Source organism: Triturus cristatus, chromosome 4_1 (genome assembly GCF_964204655.1).
Source record: "Triturus cristatus chromosome 4_1, aTriCri1.1, whole genome shotgun sequence".
NCBI classification, from domain to species: domain Eukaryota; kingdom Metazoa; phylum Chordata; class Amphibia; order Caudata; family Salamandridae; genus Triturus; species Triturus cristatus.
Genome location: NC_140585.1, coordinates 994,753,144 through 994,765,687, shown reverse-complemented (window position 1 = coordinate 994,765,687; position 12,544 = coordinate 994,753,144). Strand labels below are relative to the sequence as shown.

Sequence of the window (12,544 nt, the reverse complement as noted above, 5' to 3'; positions counted from 1 at the left end):
GTGCTCTTTGTAGAAATATCGGAGAAAAGAATATCTAAGGCAAGACCTCCAAGATTAGCCCCCTAGAGACAAGAAACAGATCTCCATGATAAACATGCCAAGCTCCTGAACTGGTATACAGGTTTCCAGGAGGCCTATAAGCCTCTTGGCGGATAAGAAGCATTAGCACAAGAATCGCTCTTCAAATTGTATCTAATCAAATTGTTAAAACTTCTTCCCATTATCTTAAGAGCAGATATGAGTACGATTATCACCTAATTACAGAAGAAATTCTGCTGGTGATAAATGATTGCTCTTTTTACATCACCTGCACATCAAGCAGTGTTGATGGCGGAATTGTATTGAAATATGACTGCCAACGATAAAGTATTTCTACCAGAAGGCAGTGGTAATACCCTATGCCTGAATCACACAGGTAAACTTACACTTTTTTGTAAGTTGACTATGTTTTGGTATTCACAAACCACAAGCTAAATTTTACTAATAATAATTTTACGACTGTAGAAACTCCACAGTCAGACACAGACCTCCCCACATAAAAAGGTAGGCCTGTCCTAACTTTTCATGTGCAGAGTTCTCTGCCTCAACTGTGGGGTCTCCGCACTCGTAAAATGAACTATTAATAGAATTAGACTCATAGTTTGCGACTACCAATATAAATAGTTTAAAAAGTGTAAGTTTATCTTTGTGAATCAGGCCTAGTGCCATCAGAGGTTAAGAGAATGGCAGTGGAGGACATCATTCCTATTACAGGCATAATTCTTCATTTCAGAAGAACTCTCTGGGTTCCATCTGTAATCCCTGGAACTCCAACCCTCAAGACTGGTACCTTCGGGGGATGGACTTGCAATAGCTGACAACTGGGACCTCGTAATTCGGGCCGTAATGTAAATTTCAGGGTAAGGTACAAGCACCATGCAGTGCCGAAGGGCCTCTGTCTATACATGAGTGTTCGGTGGCCGCTCTTAATCAAAGCTTCAGAAAGAGACAGCTGGTCACCGTTTTTGGCCATTTCAAGACCAGCTCAGAGCTGATCTTATTTATAGAAGGAATTACCACCTTTTCAGCAGGATTTTTATTTTATATGAGGTTACCAATATTAATTGAATCGCTGCTGGTGTTTGCTTTTACTGGCATCAGTAATGTTACCACCAGTGATTATTCTGAAGAAGGAATTTTACCATTGGGTAATCATGTCGGCTTTTGTTATGTGCAGTCTTGCACCCTCGACAGTAATCACCAAATGCTACCAATAGTGATTTTTCGTGAAGGATGTTATAAACACTGGCCTCCTTACAGAAGATTGCACAAATACTAAGCAGCAATTGCATCTGTGTTGTGACACCATTCAACACACAGAGGGAATATCTTTAGTCGGTAATGCATTTTGCTGTTTACCATTTGTGGTCAGAGCCACTGGAATTATGCGACAGAGGAGGACCAAATTATGTGGCAAGATTTACTAAATTATGTGGCAAGAACAGGCACATTAATTTGTTATTTTTACACATTACCGGTCTGACACCCAAACACAGCAATAAGCAACAGAATAATCACCAATCAACCTTTGTGAAGGGCCTTCCACTGCACGGCATAATATGTTGTGGTGTTTTAGTAATTTTTAATCTGTTTATACTAGAGACAATTTTTTGTTAAAATCTGCAGATTGTTTAGCAGATGGTGGATTATGTGGCAAATCTGTTAGTAAACTAAAAATGAGGTGGCTGCAAAGTCACAATTCCAGTTGCCCTGCTCATTATAGAAGAGTTATTCTTGTATGTGTGTCCTCGAACACCCTATTGTTGGAGTATCAGAAATGAGCCCTCCATTTTCATTCTTATTTCCGATTTGTCCAAAATATACAAGATGCCCAGCAACAGGTGCTCAGGTTTGAGTGGCTGCTGGACTGCTGGTGGGTCGGCGTTCCCATTTGTGCCCCACGACCCTCTCTGCCTTATAGGGTGTTGGTGAGTACTGGTGCCTCCCAGCAGTTCTGGACCTCCAGAGGCATTTTCCTGCTCCCTGTACTGGTGATCATCGTGCACTGATGCAATACACTACAAGGTGGCCCATGATCTCTGGATTCACCGGACTAAACGGAACGTCCCTTTTCTCAATGAGGATCGCTGGGTCAGCACTGCGGTAAGCACCCATGGGGTCCAGCATCCCTCCCCACCTGTGACCACTGCCATCTCTTTCAGTGCAGCTGCATTGCAACGTCTTCTTTCAAGCATTAATGGTTTTCTCAAAAGACTCTCCCTGTGGTCCCTCATTCTTACACTGCCAGAGGTCTGCTGCGTCAATGTGCCTCGCAACTGGTACACATCTTGCCTTGGAGGTTCAGCTGTGTCAACGTGGCTTTACCTTCAACTGGTTTACTACTCCTCGCAATGTCCTCTCCTTTCACCTTTCTTACTTAAGGCTCCCCCAAACTATTTGCCTTCTCCTCCTCCTGATTATACACGCTTTCACTACACTTGCAGCACTCTCCTCTTTCCCTCCATCATCCTCACCTCATCCTCTGAAATTTATAACTATGTCGACCAAACAGGTGAAAATTGGAGCAAACTGCTTCAAGATCATTTACCCCTTCCCAATTTGTCCAAAGCATCAGTAAAAAGGTTAAACATGACACCCTTGAACAATTTCCTGCTTCCCTTTTCATTGACCAATACCATAGCGGTCGATATGGGAGGCTCAAAACTGACCTCCTTTTCTTCACCTATAACATCTCATCCTGGACCACTATCTTCAATAGCTCCATCAATGTTACTTTGTCCTCCTCAATCCCACACAGGCACCAACTAAAAACTCCCCTTCAGCTTGTTTCAATGGCTCACTCACAATTTCACTCTATAACAATGGCAAGGTCTTGATTCAAGCTAAAGACACTTGTCTCTCTCTTTTCGACCACCTATTCTCATCCCTGCTTTCCATCCCTGGCACTTCGATCCCTCCAGACTCTTCAACTGACGCCTCCCTCAATTCACAATCGCCTCCCACTACCCACTAGGACAGCAGTAGGCAGCTCTCCCAAGGGGCACAGGCCTCCCCCCTGCCAGACCCATTCACCTCCTTCACCCCTGCTTCCCCACCTCCCAATCTCTCCCTCTCCAACTGGGACATTATCCTCAACACACCAGCCCAACCTATGGCCAGCACTCTCATTTACCCCTCCGTACCATCCTGGGATTCCAGAGAAACCTCCCCCCAACCAGGTTAATCGCCCCCTTCTTCAATCTATTTTTCCTACAGCCTGCCTTCCCAGCTCACATAGAGGCTTTTCCACCATATGCTCTCCCTTCTTATCCACCCCACCCTTCTTCCCCCACTTCCTCTCCCTTTAACCTGAATCCTGTGGAAACTCCTTACATCTCTCTTCACAGGAAACTCCGCTCCGCTGACCACGACCTGGCCACGGTCCCGCGCATCCGTTGAACCACCTCCGGAGGCAGGTCCTTCTCCCACCACGCCACCAAGACCTGGAACACCCTTCCCCTCAACCTACGACAAACCGAAGACCTGCTGACTTTCAGGAGACGACTCAAGACCTGGCTTTTCGACCAGTAGCAGCAGCATCCCCCCTCCCAATCCCCCCCCCAGCGCCTTGAAACCCTCACGGGTAAGTAGTGCGCTTTACAAATTAACTGTTTGATTGATTCACCCCCACCCCTATCATTCCAGGACTGCTACTCGACAAATTATCCCCTTATGGCAACCTCCACCTTTCCCCTCCCTCTTCCTCAAGCCTAGAAGAACCATACACTTTCTACAACTACCCTCTGGCTCAATATTCCTCATCGAGCTTGTTTCCAGCCCCCATACACTCACTTTACCTAGCCCATGTGCCTTCTCCACCCCTTCCTCCTTCTCCTCCCATGAACTCCTGCCTTTTTGTGTCTCCCTTCTATCCCCTCCCATCACTCTGTCCTCCCACCACAGCCCTAACCATTCTCTTCCTCAGTTAGAACTCAATAGTTCTATTTGTTTCAATGTATGCCCAGATAATTTTCTCTCCAACACAGCTGCCCCGACAATCACTACCAATCAACATCACTTGACGAGTCTCTCTCCCTCCACTCTATGGGGCTCATTTATGAGCCCCTGCGTCACTTTTGCGCCACCGGTGCGTCACTTTTTGTGACGCACCAGTGGCGTAAAACATGCGCCATGATGCGCCATATTTACAAAGTGACGCATCTACCTAGATGCGTCACTTTGCAAACCCCTGCGCTACATTATACCTGCGTCAGGTATAATGTATGCAGGGTGGGCGTTCCCACGTAAGTAAGCATCGTAGAAGTGACGCAGTGAAATCTACGAGATTTCACTGCGCCACTTCTAGGGTGCAAATGCGTCAATATCTTACGCCTGCCCCACAGCAGGCGTAAGACTGACGCAGGCCCTATCACATGGGGCTTGCCCCATGTGATAGGAAACATTGCTGGAGTTGCGTCACTTTTGTGACACACTCCAGCAATGCGTCACTTTTGCGCCTACAGATACGTCAGAAATACTGACGTATCTGTGACTCCTTGCGACATGATACGTCATACTGTAAATATGACGCATCACTGGAGTCGCAGGGAGGGCGCAGTGAAATGTGACGCATCACTGTTTTCACGCAGTGATGCGTCACTTTTCATAAATGAGGCCCTATATTCCTACACCCCAGCACACTTTCTTTCCCCCTCTCTTTTCTCTACCTCTCAAGTTAAACTCCCTCCGGAAACCATTGAGCAACTTAACATTCAGTGCGCAGTTGTGCGCTCCTTAGAAAATAAATTAGGATATCTCATCTCCTCTATCTCCCAGCTTGAAGCTCCCATCTCTCACCTAAGTGCTATAATATCTACTTTACCCAACACTCTATTCCCCCAGGCAAGCACTAACTTCCCCAAACTCCGAGGAGTACCCTGCTCCCGCGCCCCAAAAAAGCTGCACACAATCTGACCCCAACAGACATTTCCAATTTATTGGCTAGCTATATTACTTCTAACTGTAACCCCACATCTTCTCTCCAGCTAACACTAATCATTGCACTATACTGACCATCTCCCTCGCTCGAACCAAATATCAGCCATTTTCAACCCAGGCACCAACATTCAGGAACATTATCTCTATTGCCCCTAAAAGCCCTGTCACCCTCTTCACCAAAACAGTTAAACCAGAGTTGTGCTATTTGCTTGACAACTGTAGATCTGCAAATAAACACAGGCTGGAAATTCAAGACGTCATCAATCTTTACAATCACGATATACTTTTCCTCACTGAGACCTGGTTCAATGACACCTCTCATACTATTTTTGATCTTCTGCTCCCAACCGACTATTGCATTATCAGAAATTATAGAGAGGATAAAGTTGGGAGAGGCACGGTAGTTATTTTCAGAAACTTCCTTCAATTCAGGTGTTTCCCAGCAGCTCTTTCTGAACATTTGAATACCTTTCAATGGAGCTTCAAGTATAGCAAAGCTCCCATTTCAGGTTTCATGCCATTTGTCACCCGCCTGGTGACTGCTTCGCCTACCCGGAGGAATTCACTGACTTTGCTAATGACCAATACTCACAAAGCCATAAACAGATCTTTCTTGGAGACTTTAATTTTCACTGGGGCATTCTGGAAGATTCAGCTGCCAACAGGCTTGCCACATTTCTCTTAGGAAATGGTCTTGTTCAACATAGCACCAAAACAAAATTTTAATGCTCCATTCTTGAACTTGTTATCTCCAAAGTAGATATGCTAACTGCTATTGATCCAATACCAGTAGACTGGTCTGACCACTTCCTCATCCCCTTCTCTCTGCACTTATTTCATTATGTAACCCTTGACCAACCTAAAAGGACTACTACCTGGTTCCACGACACCAAGAACATCAACCTTAACATTGTGTGCAACACAGCAATGAGAGATCACTTCCAGTCTTAGACCCAAACTCTGATGTCAACGATCTTACCACCCAATGTCTCACCAGTCTTTCAGTTGTAATTGAAAATGTTGCTCCACTACAAAGTAAAAAGAAAATGCCCACTCATTCTGCACCATTGTTCAATAAATCCCTCTATGAAGAAAGAAAAAACTTGAGGAACCTGGAGAAACAAAGGAGACAATCTCCTTCCACCATAAATCTCTCCGAACTCCGTTAAGCAAGATCGTACTACCACAAGCACATCTTCAGTGAAAAAGCAGTGTACTTCAAACCCCTCTACAACTGTGCCAAAAACAGACCTAAAAAGCTATTTGACCTTATCAAATGTACCAGACACTCTGCCTCAACCATTAAATTTGATGACCTGCCCAAGAAAGCAGCAAAATGTGCACTTTTCTTCAATGAAAAAGTAAAATTGCTCATGGATCAGGCCACACATCCTACCTCCATTGAGGACCGCAAATCCATAGTGTTGTGACAGAACTTTGACATCATCACCGAAGATGCCCTTCTCTTAAGCATTCTTGAAACAAAACCTTCTAACTATCCCCATCCCTAGTGACCTTGCCATTGACTTCTACAACTAGACGCTCTCCTACTGGACCAGTCTGGTAAACTTCTTTCTCAACCACAGCTCCCTTCATGTTGCCCTTAAAACAGGACAGGTTACCCCAATTCTTAAGAAATACTCTGCTGATATTAATGACTTCAACAATTTCCGCACTATCACCAACCTCCCTTTTCTTGCTAAAATTACTGAAAGTTGTGTAAGCAAAGCAACTTTTCCAACATATCAAGGACAACAACCTTCTTGACGAATTCCAATATGGTTTCACTCAAGTCTGCAGCACTGAAACAACCCAGCTACAAGTGATCGACGATGCCTTGCGAGTACTTGACTCTGGTGAGTCTTGTCTCCTGACCTTTCTTGACCTATCCGCATCCTTTGAGACTGTTAATCAAAACACTCTTCTGAACACATTAAATCAAAGAAAGGGTTTTGAGGGAACAGTGCTCAAATGGTTTGAATCATTCCTCTCAGGCAGATCGCAGATGATCAAAATAGCACATGACATTTCAATCCTCAACAACACTCTCAACTCCACCCACGATTGTATGTCAACTCATCAACTAATTCTGAATCCTTCCAAAATGGAATTCCTTCTCTCTACCTCACTCTCTCCTCCTCCTGTTCAATCATGAATGGACAATCCAAACATACTTAACAACAAACCTATCATTGCTGACAGCGCCAAATCCCTACGCATCATCCTAGACAAAAGGCTCAACCTACATTCCCATATCAATACCATCACCAAGAATGCAAGATACCAACTGGGCCTTCCCTGGGGGGGGTGGCGTTTCTTTCCTGAGCAAGACCTCCTTAAAACGTTGGTTCTCTCCAGATTGGCCAACTACAACTCTCTCCTTGCTGCCCTCCACAAAATCCACCTGCCGTCTAAAATCCAACCTCCATTCAGCGGCACGTTTCGTATATGGGGCAAAAAGAAATGATCACATCACACCCATACTTTTTTCTCTTCGCTGGGTTCCCACTGAAGCTCGGTCAATTTACAAGACTGCCTGTATTACCCACAAAGCCTTGTACACTTTCACCCCTCGCTATCTGGCGAATAAAGTCAAAATATCGGGCGGCTCTAGACCTTCACGCAATGCTGAAAACTTACTGCTTGAACCTCCTCCTTTCAAAAAGGAAAGATTTATGTCTCAATCCTCCTCAGGCAATGCAGCTAGAATTTGGAACTCGCTACCTCCAATCGCCTCTTTTCGGACTTTCAAAACAGATCTTAAAACTCTTCTCTTCCAGAGACACTTCCAGCAATAATTCAACTCAGTTCATGACCCTCACAGCTGCTTTACATTCACATGAGCTCAACTTTGTAACTATGTATTTCATGCCTGTATTACCTAATTTTGCCATTTTTATATAATGCTGATTGTATATATTACTTGTAAGTGTGTAAATTCCATCATGTGTACCCCTTGTGTAATGTACTTGATTCTATAGTAAAGCGCTCTGACACCTTTGGGTAAAGTTCGAGCTATATAAAATTGCTCTAAATAAGTAAATAAATAACTGGCCCACGGTATGCCATTTCTGAAGAGAATTAATGTTGCCCCATTTGGTAAAGATGCGTGTGCCCTCTAGCGGGTGTGGAGGAGAGGACAACAGGTAACAGAATGGTTGCCTCCCCTTGCCTCCCACCCTGATCATTCCTTCTACAAAGGCCACATTGTACGCACAACATTCATTTCAGGACAGGTTTTTTTTCCTCCACTGAGGTATAACCTACCTGTGCTGTTAGAAGATCTCTTTTCTGTCGAATTGCATTAAACCCGTTTCTGGAAGAAACAAAAAGCATCTTGTATAAGTAAAAGGTTCACTGGCAACCTGAATGAACAAGCAATTCCCAAGGGGAAGGTTTCTTTTTTTTTTTTATTTGCAGCTCTTATCAAAGAAGTCTTTCTTGGGTTAACACTTAAAAGGTAACTTGTCTTTGCGTGGGCTCACTTTACAAAATTCAAGAGTCTTCGGCTCTGAACTCTTCTGTTTACTGTAAAGAGTTACCTGCTATCAGTGACCCAAACAAATATTTTCTGTGCTTTTTTTCGGAGGACCAGAGTATTTTTGCCTATATTGAATATGAACAGAATCATAAGTGGTAGCCTAATAAGTGCATGATACTACTAACTTGATTAAACAGACCGACAGACCGACAGACAGATAGATAGATATTTTTTAACGCAATGCGCGCTTTTGTTGCACAGACTTGTGCCTTCACATCAGTGTATCCAGAGGCACAACTAGAGCCACATTTCGGGGTGGGGGGGGGGCGGGGGCTAATTCTTCCATCAATAGTCAGAGAAGAGATGCAGGGGGTCTAAGAAGGGGTGAAAAAACAACAAAGCCTCTTTGCAAATAAATTGTCTTTTAAAGGCCTGTGAAGTACTCGGGTGCGGCTGCGTGTGTCCCGGGAAGCTGTCTCAGCCCCGGCTGACTCACACGAGGGGGAGGGGAATTTGGCCGAAGCCCTTTCAGCCCAATGGGCGTTGCGCGCCTGAGTGTATCTAATGTCACTGTGCTTATTGGGTAAAAGTTTGAGTTGTAATTCGAAAAGGTCACATGCATATTGAAAATAAATCTCTTGAGCGTGTGCACGAATTCGCTGCGCTACACGGCAGCGGATACCGAGGGAAATATTAATCGGAGTTGGTCAGCTATGTGCTTGCGTTTGCTAAACTAATTAACTTATGAAAATAAGGTCTATGTTACTTTAAAAAAAACATTGGTACAGATGCAGTTGAAACGGTGCAATATCAATATTACGGTGTGATTTAGGTTGTCGGAAAATATCTATGACCAGGGTCGGCTTAGGGCAGTGTGACTGGTGCCGCTGCACCGGGCGGTGACCTGTGGAGGGGGCGCCGACCTCAAGGGGGGCTATGTTTAGCAATAGCTTATGATTGCAGAGATGAGGGACACTTGTGCCCCGTGGTAGTAAGAGAATCCAAGGAGGGGTCATGGTGTGTGGGGGCGCCAAAATTGATTGTCGCAGCAGGCGCCACCAGCGCTAAAGCGGCCCTGTCTATGACCGTCGGATTCACTTGTGTCTAGCAGTAGACAAATACTGTCCTTCGCATACGTCGTGCAAGCGTACACATTTTTTGGGGCATGACTACTTGTGATACGATCTAAATATTCAAAAACAAACATAGTTATACACCAGCCCTCACGTGCCCTTGCTGCGTTATCCGCTCCCATCATGCCGCACTTTGCTGCACGTAAGAAGAGTCAGGGTTCTGAAAGTCTTATTGGCTCCTTAAACAATATCAAGTAAAGCTCCTATGCATGCCACACTCGGTGCGCACAGGACACAACTCTTATATCAGTCCTGTCTGACTGTGTTCATAAAAGCAGTCACCAATATGGACTCTTAATTACAGATTACATAAACGTTGCAACGGCGCAAAAACAGAGGAAATGCTGTTGCATAATTTTGCTTCTTGTGCACTGGGGTAAAGAACAAATATCTAACATTTGTTTGCACCAGAGCAAAGAATGGGGAAGCGTATTTGCTCCGTTCTTCGCTGTGTTTTCACAACAGATGTTCTCCACTTTCAAAATGAGAAGGATGAAAATACATTTGAAGCAAAATCTGTTCCCTGTTTTTTTTTATTATAAATGCAGCCTAATTAGTGCATAATCTGTTTGCTTCAGTACCCATTCACGCAAACAGCAAAAATGGGTAAAAAGCATTAGGTGTATTTTTGCACAAATACAAAAGTTAGGGGGAGCTAGGGAGCAGGGGCGTAGTTTCAGGGGGTCTTTGGGGTGTGACCCCCTTCCCCACCCGGGGGTCCTCAGTCGGTTCTGATATGTTCTTGTTGTTTATTTTCTCTTTTTTTTAGCGTGTTTATGTTTTTTGATCAGGAACTTATGTGTAGTGACTGGTTTAACCAAACAAACATTGGCAAAGCCAACATATCTCTCCTTTGTGATCTATGGCTTTTAGCCACACTGCAGAGCGATCCCCACCTCTTTTTTAGTTGGGAAAATAGAGATTCACAGCCCGGATCTCACTGACTAACCTATGCCCCAGCCGAGGAACATGGCACGGGGTTAGAAAAGCAGCACATTTCGAGGCGCTTTCTGCGGTGCTACAGAAGATTGCATTACTAGACCAACATCACACAAATCAAATCTCACCTTGTTCTTGCTCGGCCAGATGCTTCGCAAAATGAACCTGTTTGGGGGAAATAAAATTGTTAAACTATGCGATTCCAATGCTGCCCACGTTTCTCAAAACAACCTCGAATACACGTCAATAAAATGACTTATGTTCTTTAAAAGCAAAAGCAAACAAGAAAAACATGGTTTCTATTTTAAAAAATATGACTATGCTATAATGACTGACTGACTGAAACATTTATAAAGCGCACTTATGCCGTGGCGTCTTGGCGCTAGGAGGACCAAACATACAGCGCGAAATCCTAGGGTCTTGGAAAAGGAAGGTCTTTATCTTTTTCCTAATGGGTTTCTGATGCACGAACACGCGTCACAACTCGCTTGGACTATAATTCATTATGTAAAAGAAACTCTTTAGATGCATTTGATTTTGCACACACAATTGCGTTGAAGACCAGGTGTGATTTGCTCAGCCACTCTTGGCCCGTTGGTCCGCCCCTCTGTTGGGGTAAAATTGCTCTAGCACCTGCGGTATGAATGCGCTCTGGAGATGGGGGCGCACAAAAATTGTACCTGTGTCATACTATGTGATCTGAAACAGTCTGTGCAAAACCTCTGTGCGATCTTTTCAGTTCATCCCCACTGTACCAATTGTTGGTTCAAAAGTTATCAACGGTTTTATATTATATAGATCATCTTTAAAGTGTGTTGCACTCAGATTTTCTAAGCGCCATGTATATTTACACTTCTATGTGAAAAAATGAACATCCAAACGTTTACTACATGGCACTTGGAAAGCACCGCGCGATTTTTGCCATTTGCATAAAAATCGATACTATGCCATGGCATTACCAAAGACGCATCACAGAAACCGAACTTGAAGCCTCGCTAGCTATCTATGCCATTCACTATTTGCAAATACTGGCCCGGAAAATACACTTTCAGACGAAGAAAAGTTGCTAGTGTGACCGGCCTTTGGAAACACATTCACACAATGCTCCTCACAACAGAAACAGTTGCTCTGACTAACTTGGAGGGTCGGTCCTCACCTGTCAGGAAAAGCAGCAGCAGCAGCGAATGGCAAATGTACGCTCTCCGAGGTCTCATTAATTGGAGATTTCCCACAATGTTCATCTCAGTGTAGCGTCAGAGGCCCTCACTAGGATGGCATCTTCGAGCTGGCGGTGTCGGGCGATGAGCGGGCTCTCGTGGCTCAGGAGCTGGGCATGGCAGCGCCTGCCGAGGGATGCCAGAGCCTTGCACACCTGTCGGGCTGCTTCTGCGGCTGCGGGAGGGCTGCGCGCGGTCCCCTTGGCTGGGCGCCTCTCATTAGTGATGCATGCTAACTCCCCAGCCCAGCTGGTATCAGTTACACGCGCTCGCACAGGTAGAGCAGTATGCAGCCCTCCCCGCACGGCCTTCCTTTTATAATCTCAGCGGCCAGGGAATGAAGAGAGGTGGCCCTGTCAAGGGGCTTCAGGGAACTTCCGGAAAAGATTTTGTGGTGGAGATGGTTTCATTGGTTGCCTCCAGGGCCCTGCAACCCCCCATTGCCCGAACTCTCCAAGGCCCTCCCCATTGAGCCCAAGGAATATCTGTAAGATAATGGAGACTCTGGGCCCCATATCGCATTCTGGGGACTCAAAAGGGGTGGAGGGGGAGGAGGGGGGAGAGAAGAGATCCTCATTTTGCGTTGTGCCACTGATTGCCTTTTGTCTCACAAGACTGTATCTTGAAGTAACTTTCTAGCTGGGTGACAGTCAATACAATAAATTAGTCTCCAGCAAATTCAAGATGGCTGATGCTGTTTGTGCCTGGGTTACATAAGCATCCATAGAAAAGTCTGTTCACTTTACTTCAGACAGTTTCAGTTGTGCTTAGTGCTCTTCCTCCCATAATAAAGATGT

The 12,544-nt window shown here is 44.9% G+C and overlaps 1 protein-coding gene across 1 annotated transcript in view; it reads right to left on the bottom strand.

The window, feature by feature from the left end:
* Positions 1 to 11,830, bottom strand: part of OTOGL (otogelin like) — a 939,358-nt gene extending 927,528 nt beyond the window's left edge. Inside the window, exons 1-3 of the mRNA XM_085653920.1 lie at positions 11,687 to 11,830; positions 10,659 to 10,695; positions 8,245 to 8,293 (exon numbers count right to left, since the gene is read on the bottom strand). The gene's annotated coding sequence lies outside the window, so the exon portion shown is untranslated. The remainder of the gene's footprint in view (positions 1 to 8,244; positions 8,294 to 10,658; positions 10,696 to 11,686) is intronic.
* Between the last annotated feature and the right edge of the window lie 714 nt (positions 11,831 to 12,544).